This window comes from Ambystoma mexicanum, chromosome 2p (assembly GCF_040938575.1).
Source record: "Ambystoma mexicanum isolate Mex_15411 chromosome 2p, UKY_AmexF1_1, whole genome shotgun sequence".
Taxonomy (NCBI): domain Eukaryota; kingdom Metazoa; phylum Chordata; class Amphibia; order Caudata; family Ambystomatidae; genus Ambystoma; species Ambystoma mexicanum.
This window is the reverse complement of record NC_090923.1, coordinates 1,159,212,582-1,159,233,509: the sequence shown is the minus strand read 5'-3', so window position 1 is coordinate 1,159,233,509 and position 20,928 is coordinate 1,159,212,582. Positions and strand designations below refer to the sequence as shown.

Genomic DNA, 20,928 nt, shown 5'->3' with positions numbered 1-20,928 from the left:
CTAAGCTCTGTTGATCATCCTCTTGCTTTGTATGATGTTCTTCTAATTTCAAAGGCACAAAACAGGAGAGAAGGTAGATGAGCTAAAGTACACGATCCAACCAGCCCTAAAAGAAATTTGCAAGAAAGGACCACTAGAACACGGTTATGAATCCCAATTCCCAATGGCGTTAACAGAAGAACGTTGTAACGCAGTCACTTAGAAAGGGTATAGTGGATTCATAAGAAGTTGCAACCAGCTTAATGTTGAAAATGGATGTGGATGGGTCAGAACATTATGGATCTTGCGTTACTAAAAGATTTGGAGATACATCGATGATATGTTTGAGAAAGCACAGTCTGGAGTAAATACAAAATCCAATCAGGCCCAACATAAGAATAAGAAGGTGCTCCAAAATCCTACAAAGATAAGTATCTTGTGAAAAAAGGGAACATCCTAAGAGCAAGTTTGAAACCAGCACTAGAAAAATATATTATATGCACAAAAATAAACTCAAACCAGGAAGAGGAAACCTCTTAAGCAAACACAATGTCCAGATGAGTGCTGAACTGGAACTCTATGTAGGGCAAGAACAATATTCAATCAAGCACTGAAATAAAAGCAAACTTCTAGACAGGACCTGAAATCCAGGTGGAATGAGCAGGACTGACTGGGTGGGCTGTGGTGGGGGTTGGTGGTGGGGTGGAGAGTGAAAAAGGGAGAGAGAGTGAAGAGGGGGAGAGGGAGATGGCGAGAGCTACATTACAGGTTCTGTGTTTCACTTTAAACAGTCATGTCTTTGCAGCTCAGAGTATATCATATTCAAAACAAAGCTTTGCACATCTCTCTCAAGCCATGCTGGTTTCCCTCCAGCCCGTGAGTGGGAATTGCCCCAACAGCATTAAATGATTAAGACAGTTAAACATCCAGAAGACAGGGGCATGTATGGAACATGGTATGAAAGGCAACATAAAAAAGCACTTACAGCGCAGAACAAAAACATGTCGGGGTACAAGAAACGTATACTCTTTCACGATAAATGAATGCAGAGCGACTTGATAAAAATGATATCCCCAGAACACTATGAATTCCCACTAGAACACTACACAATGTAGCAAATGGGTTTTCTGTGGCAGTAGCAGAATGTGGAACAATCAAAAACATATTTTTGCAAACAGCACTTGCGCCACAGGACTGCTGTGACTTAGTGATGTAGACAATTTGTCTAATTATTAAGTAATTAATGAGTACTCAATTGGCCTTGCAAGCAGTGGTGTTGATTAACCAAAACCAATGTGGTAGTGGAAGTAACATGATATGATATGATATGGCATTTATAACGCGCCTATACACAAGTGTTTGACATGACCTTTAGTTGTATCCCAGTTACATCACAGGAAGTGACATCACATGATCAATGACCCTGATGGCATCACAGGAAGTTATACCACACGCTCTTGGGGGTACTACTCCTACGTGCAGTCAACCATCCTGGCTAGATTGCCTTTTTTTACCCACAAATCAGAAAAACCTTTACCAACAGGACATTGACATTGATCAGTGCCCCTCGGCACCATTGTCTGTGCAGCGACTTTCCCCTAACATATCTGGTTTGACCTTTCCTCAGCTCAATGAAGTGTGCATAGAAGCGCTTTTTACTGCACGTCAATTGGTCCCTTCTGCTCTGAATATCGCACCATAATTAATAACTGATGCACACTGCTCGTACCTAAAACACACCGAACACACATGCAGCACTGTCAATCCAATCTCAAGTAGAAGTGCGACTACCAACAGCAAAGACCTAGAATTCAATCAAAGCTGGCGGATTTGATGCCCACCCAACTGACGGGACTTACTTTTCAGGGATGTCCAGTACAACACCAGAGGATTTCCCAACACATGTGCATCAATTAAAATTCATTATTCATGTAGGGAGCTGGCACTCAAGGGTGCTTCATGTATCTGCAGTTAAATGTGTTAGTTGGCAACAAGTCTTACAACCTCTCAATTTTGTGTGAGCCGGAAACATGCACGTAACAACATGTCCGACATAAATTAAGCCCAGATCAGTAGAATGTACTGCAACTGAGTATTGTGACGAATCACCGGTATTTGTCCCTTTACCTCAAGGGGGAGCCTCCCTAGGGAGTTGAGGCAAGTGGGACCTCACTGGGAGAGACTCCCCCTCTGGGGACAAGGACTCCCATTCCTTTCAAGAACTCCCTAGACCAACTACCATAGGAGCATATATGGGACTGTCTGCTATAAGGAACAATGTGGCATCTTTACATTTGGCTGAAGGCAATGCTACAAGAAACCGATATGAAAAAGGAGATCTCTTTACGGAAAGGTGTGCATTTAACTGGGGCGATTCGGAAGAAGGAGAATATTGTACGCAGGGGAAGCCCCCCGACATCATCACGCCTACTGGAGGCAGAGCCGATACAGGATGCAGAACCTGCGACTATCAAGAAAACAAAGACCGCTAGTGCGAAACGCTGGAGAACCGGCGTATCCAACAGCGAGAAAGTCATTGTGAAGAGGACGAGAGGAAGTACGTACCCGGTGGTGGCGTGACCACATTTACAGCATGGTGGGCAGGACCCCCTTACAATGACGCAGACACCACTGTTGGTGGAAGCATGAACAGCTACTTATCGCCAGCGCCGGTGTACAGCAGCAACCCAATGAGAAGCTGAGAACGGGACGCCGGCAAGAGTGAGGAGCAAGAACCAAATACCAAAGAGCATCGCCCAAGCGAGAGCCAAACCCTGCAACCTTCCCCTGCATTCAGAGAGGTAATGGGAGGCCACTGGTGCATCATTTTATGTATGAAGAAACTCGTCCCAGTCCCAAGGATGAGACATTAAACCTAAGACTATAATTGGAATGGTGAAAACCCAAGAAAGGCAGTAGCAAATATCCTGGTTGAGGAAGACTGATATTATACGAAGAGAGAAACTCGTCCCAGTCATGAGGACGATTTGTCTCTAGAAAGATCAGTTAATAAGAGACGTGAAAAACCTACAAAAGAGGGGTCTAACTATCTGGGGAACAAACAGAGAATGTAAACAAGGACCTATGGAAGAAGGGAAGACACCCTATGGGTTCAGATTTGAAGAGAAAGCCCAACATAGAGTCACATAATGAGAGCCAGGAAATAAGATTGTCAAGTAAACAAGATCAAAAAGAGGAGACAAACCTCAGAATGAGAATCCATGACAAGGAAGGTCTAAAAACGGATCAAGACAAACCCAAATTAGGAAAGCCTGAATAAGAAGACTGAATAGGCTGCGAGTTTAGAAAAAAGTGTGAGAACATATCTGAAGGAAAGATATTCTAAGTACAATACCACAGAGAAAGCACAAAACCTCAGAGTATTTTGTAAGGGCTACAACAGTTGATCAAAGAGACTATCCAAGAAGATTATGTTAAGAAATATCTGTACCAAGGAGAAACTTGTATATAAAGAGACTATCAGTAGAGAAGGAAAGACCAGGGGAAGAAAGACATTCTATTGTCCCATTTAATTTAGTTATATATATATATATATATATATATATATATATATATATAGATAGATAGAGGTAGGGTCAGGTAGAGTTAGTTTGGGATGGAGGACATTTTTACTTTGGACTTCCTGACAACTGCCGAGTACCTTTAGATAGGCAGGGTATTCACTCTAGCAATAGGGAAAGATAGGCTTTATTCTATAATTTCATTAAAGATCATTCAGAATGTCCTTTATGTGTCCGACTCCTTCGTCCGACCGGCCACAGTATCTTCCTATCTCATTGTCGATCTATTGAAGCACATCAATGTGGCTTTACTAATAGATCAGCATTGTACAACTGAGTGGTATGGCAGAATCAACAGACATGTGACGGAATTAATTTAAAGGCATGGTCTAGTAAAAATTTTTATTGTACCTACGGGTCGGCCATGTTTTTTTAAGCCTAAGTGGCTTGATTTTAGAAAACTTTCCTATGGACCTTACCCGAGTTTTCGTCCATTAAACGCACGCCAAAACAGGCACCAGGGAGCCGCCATTTTGTGATAATCCTATCACTTGCCGCATCGCCCTGGCTGACCTGCTTCTGCGGCACTAAATCAATTCCCCCACCCCTGAGCCTGACATTATCCAAACATTCATATTCCCCGCCTCTCTCCGTGACGTTACTGTGCTGCGTAGGCAAACGCGCCCAGTCTTCTACGCGACTCCACACAGAACCCGGAAACCAACACAGACCATCTCACAACACAGCGCGCCACAATTCGGAATATGAAACTGTACTTTAAAATCAAACAGCAACACGGTACATTTGGTAAAGTACATTTATTTGACATTAAATGTTTAGAGAATATTCAGCAATTGCCATATGAACTCCGAAAGCCATTTATTTTCTTTTATCTGTATCCGCCATGGTACACAGGGTGTTGCTTTTCGTTAAAAGAAGCACTTTGGAAGCACGGTGAACCGCAAGGCTGTTCCATCAACTAGGCACTAGTCCATCGTAAAGGTCGATATGTTGCTTCTAGCCACTAGTACAGCGTAAGGGCATGTGGGCCCTTGGCGATCGTCCCATAAAATTGTCAGTGTGCTCCAGTTGTTCACACGAGGCTGCAGGTGTCTACTGTAAAAGGCATCGGCTGGTGTCTCAAACCGATGGCAGTAGCAGAAGGGGAGCAAATACCTGTTATGAAAACAAAAAAATTATAATTAGTCTCGCCAGCCGATCTTCATTAATATTACTCATTTTATTTATTACAGCTGATCAGAAACTATTTGCTTGCAAGGATAGTTCAATGGAGTATGTTCGGCTCTAAAATCAATGCGAAAAGTAACGAAATAAATCGAGGCCAACACACAATGATAAACGACAGTTAGTCTACATGCGTGAGGAATGATATGATATATGATATGGCATTTGTAACGCGCCTATACTCAAGTGTTTCAAGGCGCGACGAGGCAGGTGGGGAACAAAGGCAGACAGACAACGATCCTACTAGGCCAGGTGTCTTTCTGATCGCGCATGGGGAAGGGGGGTGGGGGGGTAAAAGTGCTGTACATGGTTAGTTGAATACAAATGAAATAATAGGTCCAGCTAGTGGCAAGTGCAAGGTAAATGCCGGGAGAAGGGGCTGTAGGATACAGAGACAGTCCCGTAGTGCAGGTAGGCAGTGCAGGGAAAAGTGGCTGGGCCAAGGACCGAGATCGGTGAGACCAGTGGACCTGCATGCCCATGTGCCCACTATGAACACGTTTTCCTTGCTTTTCCTAGCTCTTCATTCATTCATTTATTCATGCATCCATTCATTAAATCTTCATTCCGGTATAAAAGCGTGTAAAGATTTACTTACATTATATTTGAAATTTCCATTGTGTCTCTTCGTAATGCAGTCTTTAAAACGGACCGTGCTCTTGACAACGATTTTTCGTATACTGAACTAAAATGAAACTCGGTCTAGTTTCTGAATTTTCTGCCTTATCGTCTCTTACGTTATTGCGCACCCCCTTCAAATGTAGTTCTTTCGTCATGGTCCCTGTCTCAAGGTCAAAAAACAATAGACCCTTATACTTCCAGTGCGACTTGTGGGCCTCATCTGGGCGCGAGCTGAAAATCAAAGCCGCTGTCCTTCGCATTCTTTATTTGCAACATCACGTAGTATAGGCATCTGTGAGAACTTGAAGTTTAGAATCCCTCTATGTAGTGCGCCTCAATGTGCAAATGCGAACTGGCTTCTCTCCCAAATGCCACGGCCCGCTTGGCGCGTTCTAAGTGCCCCAATTTTGTCCCCGTTGTCTGCGAGCTTTGCAGCCCAAATTGAGACATTTAATTTTTGGTGGAAGGTCAGGGAAAGTATAAAGTACCACAGGAGTTGAGTTAAAAGTGAGATTTATTGTTTGTTTGTTTTATTATTTGCAATACGCAAGCCTCCCTCCGTTAACAGTGCGCAACAGTGCGCAGCATTTACATGAGATGAGACATGAGAAAAATATATACATACACATATATGAGGTGAATATAGAGAATTCAAAGATGACACCCAGCTTGTTCGCCACCCATGATGGTGAAGGTAGGGGTTAGGGTTACAGGTACACTGTACAATAACATTTATTTACAAAAAGACAATCGTATTGCAATTATTTAAACCAGGATTTGTACTTCACAACCAGATGTGCTTCGGGTGGGCATGGCACAGTCGCAATGTTCGGTGGCAATGGATCACTGCTCTGCACAGAAACGATCAAAATTCCATATCTGTGCTTCTCTAACACAGCAACAATAAGGCCTTTCACAAATTCGAACTGCATTTCATCATAGACTGGTTTGATCACCCATTGCTTACTTCGTTTTGAAAACACCTTAGTGTAGCGAGGCATCCTTACTTTACCCCTAGTCCTAGATTGTTCACGTCCGACATTGCTGTTATGGGCCAAGACCGCTAGTAGAGTGCGATGTTTCATGCCCCGAAAGCTAAAATGCAAGCGCTTTGGCCTGTACTTTAGGCACATATTGTGGAACACCTCCAAATCTCCTGTGTGACAGAATTCTGTCAGTCCTCTCAAATCTCTTGATAGAGTTTTGTCGAAAACAATCTTCTCAATGGCTTTGTGTGTCGGTGAAGATGGAATCAACCATCTTCCGTGCCTCCTCTGGGGACAAAGGGCCATGTTCACATTGGTGGAAATGTTGATTTGCTGTCCAGCGGTGAACGTTGGTACAGTGGTGCATCAGTGACCGCCATTTATCAAGTAGTATTTCCACTGACCCTTCACAAGTTTTTGAGCTCCACCAAAGATGGTTGGTGATAGAATGGGACCACTGCAAAATACTTTCAAAACCTTTTTTTTTTCCTGCAGCCGAGATTTTCTTATTGATTGATTTAGCAAGATGCCATACGTCAAATTGATGTTTAATATGTGGGAACTGCTCTCTCATTGTCTTGGCAATTGAAACGTGTCTGTCCGTGGCTATGAGGTCGATGTGCATTCCCCTTGATTGTAGATATTCCACTGATTTTATAAATCCTAGTTTCTCCATGGCCACTGACGATGTACATTGTGTTACCTGCACAACCACTGAACTCACAATTTTCTTACTATCCATGTCCTGAAAGTGGTAGGTGCAGTACTTGGCAGAAAATCTAGGGCTGTCGCACTGTCCATCGCCGGCTAGCCTGAATCGTTTACCTTCGAATGTACTTGCTAGAGACAATTGTTCAATTTTCCAAGCATCACTAATGGCCGGAAACAGATAATCACGTTGGTATATGATGCAGATCGTCATCATCGCTTGAAGCGCAGTCACCATCGACACGGGAAACCGTCTTCTCCCGCCACGTGCATGCCGGAGCCACGTGACCAATGCGTCCGCACTTAGAGCACTCTTTATTCCTGGCGGGGCAGTCGCGATCATTCGCCATGTGCTTGGTGCTGGCGCATCTATAGCATTTGGGTGCCTCCTTTTGCCTGGGACCTTTGTCTCTGGGGCCGTCGCGGGACTGCTTGTCTCTGCGCCCTCTCCATTGTAGCGCCGCAAGTTCGGGCACGGGCAGGTGACTTCCCGCCTCTTTGCATCTGCTGGAGGTTTCTTCCAGCGCCCTGGCAATTTGGATGGCCTTGTCAAGGGTGACCTCCTTTTCTTCTATGAACTTGTCCTGCACTTTCTTAGAGTTAGTGTGAACGACGAGCATGTCGCAGATGACCTGATCTGCGTTTTCGCCAAAGGTGCAAAGAGAAGCCAGCTCCCTCATCCTGGTGATGTAGTCGTCCACGGGTTCGCTCCCTTCTTGTTTGCGGGTGTAGAACCTCAGCCTGTGCAGTACAACGTTCTCCTTATTGGTGAACCTCTTCACAATGCGACAAGTCGCTTCCTTGTAGACGTCGTCGTCGTCCTCATCGGCCGCAGGTATTGCCTTCGAAACGGCAAAAATGCGCTGACCTTCAACCCCCAATGCATTTAACAGCATCGCCCTCTTCCTGACGGGGGCATACCGCGTGCCGCCCACTGCTTCCAGATAGGTGGAGAAAAGGGGCTCCCACTGCATCCATGGAATTGCTGGTGTCCCTGGTGAAGGGAGAAAGGCAGGGGGCGGTGTGGCGCCGTGCATGGTGGGGCCGTGGGGCTTTTGGTACAAGACTTTAAAGATTATACAGGTCAGGTTGCAGCACAGCGAGAGAAAATCCCCTGTACTGACCGCTGTCACTCGGGAACGTTTCTCTAATGGCACGAACGGCACAGGCGGGTATCACTCTTCGAACTCGGTGTCCAAGCCTCCCGTGGAGCCACCATGTAAAGGAACGATAGGCCACCAGCCTGTACCACCTGTGAAAAGGAATGAAACAAACTGTTTTAAATGACCAAGATAAGTTTAATAAACGTTTGTTGTCAATGACAATTCTTGTAACTAATGGCATTCTGCACAGACAAATGCTATCTAGACAATGCACACTATTGAACGACTTACATGCGTTACAATGATATGTAGATGTAATTTTGAATATAGTAGAAGAACATGAAATAGGAGTGGCATGACAAGCAGAGTATACTTACTCGTTACTCGTATTACGAGGACGAACAGTTGCACGAAGTTCGTGCATAAGCACCATCATTATCCTCAACACGGCCCGTGTGAGGCAGGCTGCCCTGAAGTCTGGCAGCTCGGTGATGCATTGCGGTCGTGGCTCGCCTTCCGAAATGTAGGCCAGGCATCCCGAGTTTTCTCAGCAGCAGCAGTTCTCCTCCTCGGTTGGCATTAGCTTGCACCGATTGCATGTGCACCAGGTGAAGACACCGTCCATGCGACTAGGCCCAGGCTCTTCATCTGTTGATTCGTCCTGCCAACTGCCGTCCGAATCCCCATCGTTTTCACGTGCTTCCCTTTCCAGTAGTTCCTCCTCGGTATACTCGGGCTCGTACATGTAGGGCATTATTGTAGCCATTGTGTGGTAAACAAAGTAAAATAATTTACCGAGATGGTACAGGTGTTCACACGGGCTACAAGCGGCGAAGGTAGCTGACCAGAGCACAGAAACAAGTCACAAAATACTCTAGTAACACAGAGAGAGGAATGGAATCAAACATCTGCTGCTGTGTGTTGTGAAACGGTCTGTTTATACTTATTGAGGAAAGAGGCGTCCTGCCATTTCCATGGCGACACGTCATTAGCTGAAGCGCAGCGAATGTTGACACAAGACGTGCTTTGGCATTGGGAAATGGCCCGTACGAGTCTGCTGATGACAGGCTCAGGGGCGGGGGATATGATTTAGTGCCGCAAAAGCAGGTCAGCCAGGGCGATGGGGGAAATGATAGGATTATCACAAAATGGCAGCTCCCAGGTGCCCGTTTTCGCGTGCGTTTAATGGACGAAAACTCGGGTAAGGTCCATAGGAAAGTTTTCTAAAATCGAGCCACTTAGGCTTAAAAAAACATGGCCGACCCGTTGGGACAATAAAAATCTTTACTAGACCATGCCTTTAAGGATGGGACTGGGAAAATGTCTCTGAGGTAAAGGTTCTGCCCACAATAAAACAGGATATTCTTCTGTGAGAACAATCTTATCAAACAGTGCTTGGAAGGGGATCAACTATAATTCATCAGGGTTCCTAATCGAATAAGGATACTGGACTTCTTCAGGTTTTGTTAGTCCATTGCAATCCTGGATATATACAGCCTTCTTGGCTCCAGTCCATAAAGAGGAAGAGGTTTGGATACATATTCCAGTGTTCAGGTTATCCCTATCAGAGGGATACAGCTATTACTCTAGTTCTCTTAAAGAAACATCAATCTACTAAGATCTGCATGTGGCCACCCTGTGTTTATAAAACTATGTGTAGTAACTGCGTTTTATAACTTGAGTTAATCACCACACTAGCCACCCGTTATAGGGACGTATTTACCCTTAGTTTACTGCCAATTCATTGCTAGATTTCTACTACTTTCAAGCCATGCCAGGCTGGTTAACGCTCATTATGCTCCCTTTTTGCATTATACCCAATGATCTGCTGTGTACAGACTCACATTTTCTTACCCACCAGAAAAGTCTTTTCAGATTAGGGTGCCCCCGACACCACACTATCCCCTGCCCTACTCCTTTCTTACCCCACACAACTCCTTTCTCACCCCACCATGACCAGGCCAACACCCCTATTAACTCCATGAGCGGTCACAAGCTTAAAATTACCATCACTACACCCACTCTCACCTTTAAAACCTTGGCCAAGAGGATCTCCTATCCTGTTCAAGGCGTATCTAGACGCGTCGGACTCAGTTCACGGACTCACACCACCCCATCACATTTAGACCCAGTCCCTACCAAACTCAAGCAGTCTAAACTGATCCCCATACAGGGCAGCACTAGATCCCAACGGCTCGGGTCACAGACCATAAGCTGCTCTGGCAATAATGCCCCCACCACAACTACCACCAAACCTACCAAATCCATATCTGATCACCAACCCAAATCACCCAAAACAAATACCACAACCACTACCAAACAACAGGCCAGCCCACATGATGTCTCTAGTTCACATTTAACGCCAGTAGCCCAGACTTTACTTCCTACACAGCTCAAAGGAGCCCTTATCAACGCACGGTCTATACGAGCCCATGCCCCAGAAATACACAACTATATTATTGATCAGCAATTAGATTTGCTTATAGTGACAGAAACCTGGCTCCACCAAGCTTCTGGACCAATACTCACTATTGCCATCCCGCCGGATTATTCTATCCTTAGGTCTGACAGAACCAAGACAGTAGGTGGGGGAGTAGCCATTATTGCTAAAACTCATCTCAAATTAAGAGCCTGACCCATTGAAAACCCAGATGGGTATGAAATTCTACTAGCAAAACTTGCCACAAACCATAATACTACTATCAACATAGGAGCTATAAATAGAGCACCCAATACCAACTTACAGCCCAAGACAGATATACCCCTACTACTAGCTCCACTCATCAAACCTAAGACAAAATGCATCATTCTTGGCGACTTGAATCTTGGATTCAACGATAGCCAAGATTACAAAGCAGAAGCCTTCCACAATGCTCTCAAAGATATGCTATTTACACAACTTGTGAATGCGCCTACCCACACCAAAAGGTAGGACGCTGGACTGTATATTATCCCTCAATACCACATTATCCATAAAATCAATCTATTACTCTGGACAGACCATCACAGTGTTAACTTCTCTATCATTTGTAATCAACCATGCCTACCTAAGTCCACCGTCATGGATTCCTATGTAACTAGGACTATTCGCAAACTCTCAGCTGAGAACCTAAACCCAATTTTAAAGAATAACCTCACAGACAAGGTGATCACCAATGATAACCTGTGTTCCCTTGCAGATATTTACCATAACTGCCTTACCGACGCAATAGATACTGTAGCACCCATGTGTCACTAAAACTAGACGTACCGACAGAAAATCATCTTTCTGTTTTAATGATGAACTAGTATCACTTAGGTGAACTAAACGTTCGTTCGAACACCTCCACAACAAATCCCGTACTCTCGAGTCCGCTGACGCCTTCAATACCGCTAAAAAAATCTACAAAGCAGCTATCATTGCACATAAAGAAGATGCGTTCAATATCAAGATCAGTAATACATCCTCAGATTTAAAAGAACTGTTCTCTATCCCGGAAAACCCATCCCGATCACTAACCCAGTTCACTCGAGCAACGAATGGTGTACCACCATTCAAGATGCTCTTGGCGCCAAAATCGAATTGCTACAAAACAAAATCATCACCAAAAGAAAAGTACTAGCTGAAAAACACACCGTCTCCAATACAACCACTAGACCCAAAGTATGAAACCCTCCAGCATTCCATTTCTCTTCAGTTTCCCAAGAAGTAGTGTTTAACATCATAGCTAAACTGAAAGCCTCTAATTGCAAAGGGGACAACTTCCCAGCCCACTTAGTTAAATTATGTGCCCCTACCCTTACTCCCATTATAACTAACTTTGTTAACGCCTCTTTCAATTCCAATTTGGTCCCAGCCAGTATCAAAGAGGCCTGGGTCACACCACTATTAAAAACACCTTCTCTAGATCCATTAGTGCCCACTAATTACCGGCCCCTAACTACGGTCCCTTTCCTTCTCAAAATTATTGATAAAATAGCATACAACCAAATACAAACACACCTTGAACAGAACAATCTCTTTGGAGCCAGACAATCCGGTTTCAGGCCCAACCACAACACAGAAACCGTATTCATCGACCTGAAAATCCAAATAGATACTATCAGAGATTCAGGGAAATAGGCATACTGCTGCTGGACTTATCAGCAGTGTTTGACCTTGTAGACCATGACAGACTTTGCGACACATTAGCAAAAGACTTCAGCTTCTCTAACAACGCCTCATTCTGGATAAAATCATTCTTAGCTGAACGCACGTCCAGAGTCGCCATTGGCAAAGACGCCGCTGACCCCATAGCTGTCCCGATCGGAGTCCCCCAAGGATCATGCCTCTCCCCCACCCTCTATAATGCTTACACAAAGCTCCAATTTTCAGCACTAGACGATGTGGGTGTCATCTACACAAACATTGAAGATGACACTCAGATCCTCATCCTCATCATTGGGGACTACGCCCAAGACATCCAGACCATTAACAAAGTCTACTCCATTATCCAAAAATTGCATGGCAATGAATACCCTCTGCCTTAACGATGAGAAGACTGAGGTTCTCATTGTGGGCACTCAATCCAGATTGGGCACCCTCCTCCCAGACTACGCAGCCACCAACATTGACAGTACCTCGATCCCAGTACTTAAGCAAGTCAAAACTCTTGTTGTATACCTAGATGCCAATCTCACCATGAGCAAACACATTTCAGCCCTCTCATCCTCCACAGCATACACTGCCAAACCCATTACATTAAGCCGCCAATTCTTTACACCCACTAACTGTATTACGTTGGCCAGAGCTCTGATCTTAACTAAGCTCGACTACTGCAACACCCTTCTACTAGGAACCTCTAATACCAATAGCAGTGTGCTACAACTATTGCAGAATAAAGCCTTAAGAGCTGCTCTAGGCATAAAGAAATCTGACCACATCTCCAACATTAGGAGAGAGACGCACTGGCTGCCGATCAAAGCCAGAATCATCTTCAAAACTTTATGTGTCGCACACAAATGTCTTACGAATAAAGCACCTAGTTACCTCAACAACACTATAAAGAAAAAACATCCAGTAGGACCCTCGGATCCAACAACCATGCACTACTGGAAATCCCGCGATATAAATGCACCAGAGCATGAGTTAGCAGTTTTAGAGTCCCCGCCCCCACTCACTGGAATTCTCTACCACTCATTATTAAAAATGAGGAAACCATTTTAGGCTCCAAAAAAGCCCTGAAAACCTGGTTGTTTAACCAATATTGACAATTCGTGCTATACTGCCAGATCCTAACTAATACCGGCACTGGGATGCCTCGACCTGAACAACTGCAACCACAAGTGAATGTTCTCCTACACATTTATCATGCATTTTAACCTATATCACACTGTAATTACAGCCTTCCAGATAACTGTACAGTTCCTTTTGCTTGTAACATTGTCTAAGATACTCTATAAACTGTCTGTAACCTCGCTGTGATACCCCAGGGTCTGGGCGTGTAATAAATGTAATAAATAAATAGGGCTCAATTGCTTTGTGGCTCAAAACTAGCTAGGGAGGAGGTTAGTGTAGGGGCTTATATACCCCAAACCTAGGCTGCCCTTCTTGAGAATGATCTAACTTAAGAGTGTTAGGATGGGATAAGCAATAAAGTGTCCAGGTTCTTCCTATTGTGGGGATACTGCTCTCCACAAGTTCTCAAAATATAACACACTCACAGGGAAATTTCACCAAGCTGTCCCTTAACAAAAACTCTTGGGGACATAGCACCTAGCTGCTACTTTGCCAGGAATATGCTTTACAAGGGTATAGTGCACTGATCGCTAGTTGTAATCCACACTCGATGCATAGTGTCTGGCTCTCTTCTTCCTGATGCAGAGTTACAGTGCCCCAGTTCACTTAAAGAGATAGGGTGGCGGCCACACTTGAGGGAAGCGAAAGAGCGGGGTGGAGCAGGGTCTGCCATCCCCCGCCAGCTCTGCAGGACTTGGGCAAAGACGGGCGGCAGCCCCACGCCATGCAGAAACCATCCCCAAACACCGGGGAACTGAGGAGGTCTGCAGCTCGAGCGGGCCTGCTGCAGCGCGCCGACAGCGGATGCGCCCTGGGAGGTGCGGAGATCCTTGGGTGGGCCCAGCAGCTGCCATGCTACACGTATCCTCATTGCCATGCCATGCTGGCTTGCTGGGAGCAGGACTGGAAAGATGTGAGCACCCCCAGCAACACTGCTGAGGCGAGTGCAGCTTGCGAGGACTGCAACTAAAGTAAGGAGGCCTTCCTGTGCCCTTCCCCACTACCTCCGGACTCAAAGCAGAAGGACCGTCATGGGCAAAGCCCTGGTGGTACCCCTGGAGTGGTGTGGGGAACCTGGACTGGAGGGGTGAGTGTGGGTGCGGCAGAACTCTAGATACTGGAGAAAGGCTGGACTGGGATTAGGAAAATAAGGCTGGCTGGAGAGCGAACTGGTGGAGGATGGAGCTGGCATCAGGCCTGGCTGCACGTAGCAGGGCGTTGCATGCTGTAAGGAACGCGTGGTGGCAACAGTAAAGACAAGTGATCACAGTTCAAATGTGTTTATTAAACTGTATGGAGGGGGTGAGAAAAACGCCTAATCTAAACCTAAAACTAAGATGCGAGCAAGCTACGACTATCAAATAATAATAAGGCAGTCCTAGTGGCGTCTTGTCAAATAAAAAGGGCCTATACTAAAAGAAAATCTATTGCCAGTCCTTACTACTAATTTACAAAAAGAGTGTGGGATAATGTTCACCAGAAAAGAAAGAAGTGTTCACAAAATGGAAAGTCAGGATGGTATGGCTGGGTCTCTCTTCCCCACGTTTTAAGCACGGGACAAGGAGGGACTTCTGAGCACAGCACACTCCTGGGCCTCATTAGCACGAGGTTCACAGTTCCAGTTCAACAATATCAAAACCTTCATAGGCTAAGTCTCTTTCCTGCAAAAGTCTCTTGCCTTAGGCGGCCTGCTGATTCACAACGACAAACAAACAAAAATTCCAGTTGTGGTTTTGCACCTGGGTGATGCTCTTCGCCCCTAGGATCTCCCTCTGTCGGGCTCGGATCCTCGTTGTAACTTGGGCCTCCCTCCATCGGGTTCACTACGGTCTTTCAACTGCAGCTTGTAATTTTCTAGAGTCTTAATGTCCCTTTGAACAACTTCTTCTTGTGGATAACCCTCAGCCGGGTTCACTCTCGTCAGATACACAGTTCAACTTGCTTTATCACAGTACAGGATTCACTGTCGTCTGCTATCCCCTTGGCATCCCTCCGTCGGGTTCATATAGCCGTTCTAACACACTGTTCACAGTTTACTCTTCTGTATCTTCACCTGTCAACTTGACCCTCCCTCCGTCGGGTTCACTACGGCCTTTCTTTAACACAGTTCATGCAATTTCAACACAGTTCATGATTTGCTTATTTTCATCAGAAAGCATGTCCCTTCCCCAAGCTTTCTATCCGTAATGGGTCAGAGACTTTCGATTGTACAAAGGATTTGATGTGGCCTTTGTAGGACCACTCTGACATCCCACGTCGCCCTTTCCTAGGGCTTTCTGGTACTTGCAGTTTCAACACAAAAGGGCCCATAGAGAGTCCTTCGACTGAGCACTCCTAAGGCACCCGACCACTCTGCAGCTGGCCCTTCTCTGGGATTTCACAAAGTTCAAACACACACAAGTTCTTTGTTCAGGGTCTTGCGTTCATCTAATGTTGCCACTTGCAACCTTGGGCTCAACACACGTCTGTTTGCTATTAGCTTTCTCCGACTCACTGGCTGCGTTAAACCCTTTGGCTTGTCTTGCCGCTGGAGCCAAGGACGGTATCACGGTAGACAGCATGCCTCCCTGCCTGTGCTATCAATGCGGGAGGCACCCGTGCACCGTTGACATCTGCTACTCCGCACGCCATCTGTATCTCCCGGTCTTATGATTTCCCTTTCAGAGGCTTTGCAGGTCAGAGTTGAAAAGGGCAAGGGCAGTTCCCTCTTTCTCCTCCGTTTGAACTGCCAGTTCAGTGTAGCCGCCTCCTCGTGCGTTAGGCCTTGCTCATAGTGTGCTCTCGTGCTCTGCCTTTTAACCCTGTGGGGAAGAGAAAGGGACGTTAGGTGTGTGTGGTATTGTTAATTGCCTGACTCTGCCTGGCCCTTGGGTTAGGACATGCCAGGTAAACAGTTTTGGTATTAGTCTGTTTGTCACAGTTTAAGAAAGTGTTTGTTTTGGAAAAAGAGGGGGGTAGAGTATCCAGACATACCACGGGGTAGGATGGGGAAAAGGCCTGATAAGGAAGGGGGTGGTTGGTTAACTCAGAAAGGTGAGCTTTGTAGAGTTTGTGGGAACGGTAGTGGTTTATAAAAGCAGATTGGCAATTCGGAAAATAATAGAGGGACGGGGAGAAGAATGATTGGGATCGCAGATGTTATATTTCAGAGAAGGACATGATTGGGACGAGGTTGAGGTGGAATGACACTGTATATCATTTCTAAGAATAGAGTGGGAGTTGTAGTACTTGTCCGGATGAAGGGGATAAAGGTATTGTAGTGGGTGAATGGGTTGTGAGTGATAATAACCTATAGGGACTGAGGGGATGTTGGGCAGCGATATACTTGAACGGGGAAAATACTGTGTCTCGCCCACGGGAGTTCCTCCCAGTGTCCCCTTCTCAGGTGATCCACCCTTGCTTGTCCACCCACAGGGTTGCGATCCAAAAGCAATGGCCCTCCCCTGGCCATCTGAGTCAGGGATCCCCGGGAATAGCATGGGAGAAACGCCTCAGGTTTCTCACAATACCTCCACCCTTAGGGCCTGGCACTAGTGCACAAAGCTGACACTGACCCTGGGGGGCTCCACCTGGACAGTCACTATTGCGCATAGTGGCACGCAAGCTGATGTTGGAGGTGGAGCTTGGTGTCCTAAAGTGCCCCCTCCTCATTGAGAGACCTTGCAAAGAGTGTGGCTGCCCATCCCGCAAGGTCTGTATTGGCCGCTATTCGATAACTGAAGCTCCCTGTCCTACATCTGCAACAACCATGACAAAGGGCAGCGAGGGCCATAAAAAGCAGAGCAACATTGACTCCTTCGCAAGACAGGCAAGCAAGTCCGGCTTGGAGACAGCAGGAGAGCCAGTGAAGCCTCCGGGGCCTGCTGCCTCAGACATGCCAGACCTCAGGCCGATTATGGACAATATGTAGTCTGGGTTTGCTGCGGTCAGTGGTAAGCTTGATCACATCACCACCATCACAGGATCTTTGCATCCTACTCGACCCACTGAAGGGGACTCAGACTGACCGGGAAGGTAAGTGCCGATTCCCATGACTTCTATGCGAACATTGCAAATATTATTGATCCATATCCATCAACTCCTGTCATCTGAGGGGACGGGTTGGGGGGGCATGAACTGCATATTGGACCAGCGGATAGATCGGACTGGGACGGCTCCTAGACCACCATCCAGAGCTGCCCGCAGTTTGCAAAGCCAGATAGAGAGGCATGAGCTGCGTGATATTTGGGGAGTTCTGCACCCACAAGAAAGGCAGTACACATTCTACTCATCAGCACACAACATGTCTCTCCGTATGGACTTGTGGATTTCCCAACGCTTGTGGGTAAAGTACAACAGGTGAATATTCTCCCCTGTACACTCTTAGAACCCTCCCCTGCGACTATGCCGATCAGAATGGGAAGGGGGGCTCCCAATCGTGCAGCATGGAGGTTCAAATCTGAGGCACTGCAGGACACGGTGTTCAGATCAGAGGATATCCAGACCTTTTTTTTACCCATAACACTCCAGATACCACATCGCATGGTATGGCAGGCATTTCAAGCGTATATCAGAGGTAAGAATGTGGGGTTCTCAAGACCATCAGGCGTGATCTGGAGGTTTGAGAACTCCAGCCCAAAGGTTTGGAAAAAGCTTATGACGCCACGTCAGACCCAGCGTTTATGGCAGAAATACACACTAAACTTGAGCAGTTCCGTGCCCATGCGCAGAGAGAAACCAAATATTTCACGAAACCAGCAGCTGCAAGCCATTATGGGGAGGGAAAATCATCGGGGGAGGACACTTGCTTGGCTGACAGGGGCTGAACATGGACCCCAAAAGTCGCGCCAATACCGGATGAGCGGGTTGAGTGCAAATACTCGGACCGGGAGATCCTTGACGTGTTTGGTCACTTTTACGAATCCCTTTACAGAGCAAGCCCACTCCAGAGAGAGCGAGCTATTCACTCCTTGTTGGAAGGCATACCAATGTCCAGGCTGTCAGCAAGGGCTAGAAAACAGATCAACACGCCATTCACCATTGAAGAGGTTATGGGAGTAATCAGAGATCTTCCCAGAGGCAAGGTCCCTGGCCCAGACGATCTGACCGCAGAGGTCTATGTGGCATTTGGGGACTGGGAATGTGGGAGGAGGCCTTGGTGAAATTGATCCTCCCAAAGTTACTCCATGAGGCCACCATTACTATTCTGCTCAAGCGAGATAAGCCTTCCAATGACTGTGGGTCATACAGACCGTTATCATTCATTAACGTAGACCCCAAAACATTTGCTAAAATTATAGAAAACAGACTGTTCCCTCTGGTGCCGCACCTGGTCCATAGTGATCAGGCAGGACTTATCCCAGGAAGATCTACTGAATAAAATGTCAGTTGGATATTTTTTTTATTTTTTATTTGGTTAGTTGATAAAATCAACCTTTCAAATGTAAAACATACACATTTACAATCAACAGTTAACAAGTTACAATTACGTCATCATGCATACACATACTTTACTTTATGAACTTTAAGATTACTTCCACAATAATTTGATCACCGAGTGCATAGTTAAATTAATTTGGTAATTTTGGAAATATTGAATCCAAGTATTGAACTATCGCAACCCTACCAGCCAATTTTGTACTGGTAAACAGACAGTGGCATATTCCGTCTGGCTCCATTGAGTAGTGCTTGACAATCAAATTCTTAAAAAATATTTCACGTTTATCATTTAACATAGGACATACTACAATGCAATACTGAAGTGTTTCTCTTTCTGATCTATCTTTGCAGAATCTACAGTAATTTTGTTCTATCGATATTTGCCTTCTTCTACCCATCATATCTTGAGTAGGCCACAAATTCATTCTAAAGCGTAGATACTGTGTACGTATGTACGGTGACGGACACTTAAGTAAATAATCAGCCATCACTCGATATATTGTTTATGGCCAAACAGTTGGTTGTTAAAGTCTTTATATAACAAACAGTTACTTCGATTGGTATTCCAGTCATGCTGATAGATTTTTATTTTAGAGAGAGCTGGATTTTCTAGAAGTAAGTCTAAACCAACCAATGAATCGGCCAGTGCATTTAGAGTAAATTCATACCAAGTTTTGTGAACCATGTGGTGCGCTGTTAGTAGGTATTGCACCATTACTCCCACAATATTTGGTGTACTAAATCCAAGGGACTTTCTTAACCAGGCACTCATTTGCCACACTATTTGGCAGTATAGTGATACCAATCCCAACTCAAACCGTATGATGGGGAGTGGAGTACAGTTTGGACGGCAGAAGGTTTGTTTCCAAAAGCGGCATTCTAATTTATCCCACTACTTCCGACCTTTAGGAATTCTAGCTTCTGAACCATGGGTTAATGACAGAATCACCTTTTGTTGGTAGAATAAAACTATATGTTTAACAGAAAATTTTGCATATTTTCGTGTTAGCATTTTGGCTTGTGAAATTAGTGTCTGCAATTTACATTTCAGTTCTTGCTCATTACCTCATTGTTCATGGTATCAGTTACAGTAAGTCCCAGATACTTGTATTGTGAGACTTTAGCAAGTTCCACATTTTGCAGCTTCCACTTATACAACCTCTGTTTAGCTCTGGTGTTGGTTCTACAGACCATTACTTGGGTCTTATCTGTATTTATCACAAGGTTATTTTTCCTCACATATAGATCAAGTTCGTTCAGCATATTTTGTAAGCCAACAGGTGTCTGAGACATGAGGATGAGATCATCTGCATATAGTAGATAAGAGATTTTCTGATCACCTAATCTAGGTGGCTCACTTATCACATTTGCAAATGACTCTCCCATGTCTAATATAAACATGTTAAATATTATAGATGCCAAAATGCAGCCCTGTTTAAGACCACGCTGGGTAGAAAATATCAAAGAGAGCTGTCCTTCCAGAGTCAATCTAACTTGCATAGATGTTCTAGTGTGCAAGAGCAGAATTAAAGCGCGAAGTGATTGTGGACAATTATAGGTGACAAGTTTTTTATATAGAAGAAGGCGATTAATGGAGTAAAAAGCGACTCGGAAATCAACTAACGCTAAATATAGCGTTTGATTTAGGGTAGCAGAATCGGATTTAATCATGTTCAGAGTGATCAAGTTAGGGACTGTACCAAGGCTTGCCACAAAGCCAGATTGAAATGGATCTCTTAGTTGTGCTCTTTGAGTCCATTCATTAAATTCTCTCAACAATATTCGGGAGAATATTTTCCCAGGAGCATCCAGGAGTGCTATAGGTCTATAGCTACTTGGAAGTTGCTGATCACCCTTTTTATAAATAGGGACAATGATAGAATGTCTCCAAGTCGGAGGTAATGATTGTGTATTATTTATTATGGTGTAGATGTTAAGCAATATATTTGCCCAAAGTTCAGGATATTTTTTCAAAGTTTGATTTGATAGGCCATCCGGGACACATGCTCTTGAGCGACTCGCTTTTTTTTTTTATATAGTATCGAATATCCTCTAAGTCAAACTTAACAAAAAGTTCTTTGGGTACTTCG

General features: G+C 45.1%; 1 protein-coding gene across 8 annotated transcripts in view; it reads right to left on the bottom strand.

The window, feature by feature from the left end:
* Positions 1-20,928, bottom strand: part of IKBKG (inhibitor of nuclear factor kappa B kinase regulatory subunit gamma) — a 1,113,418-nt gene that overhangs the window by 923,961 nt on the left and 168,529 nt on the right. The gene's annotated exons all lie outside the window — the stretch shown is intronic.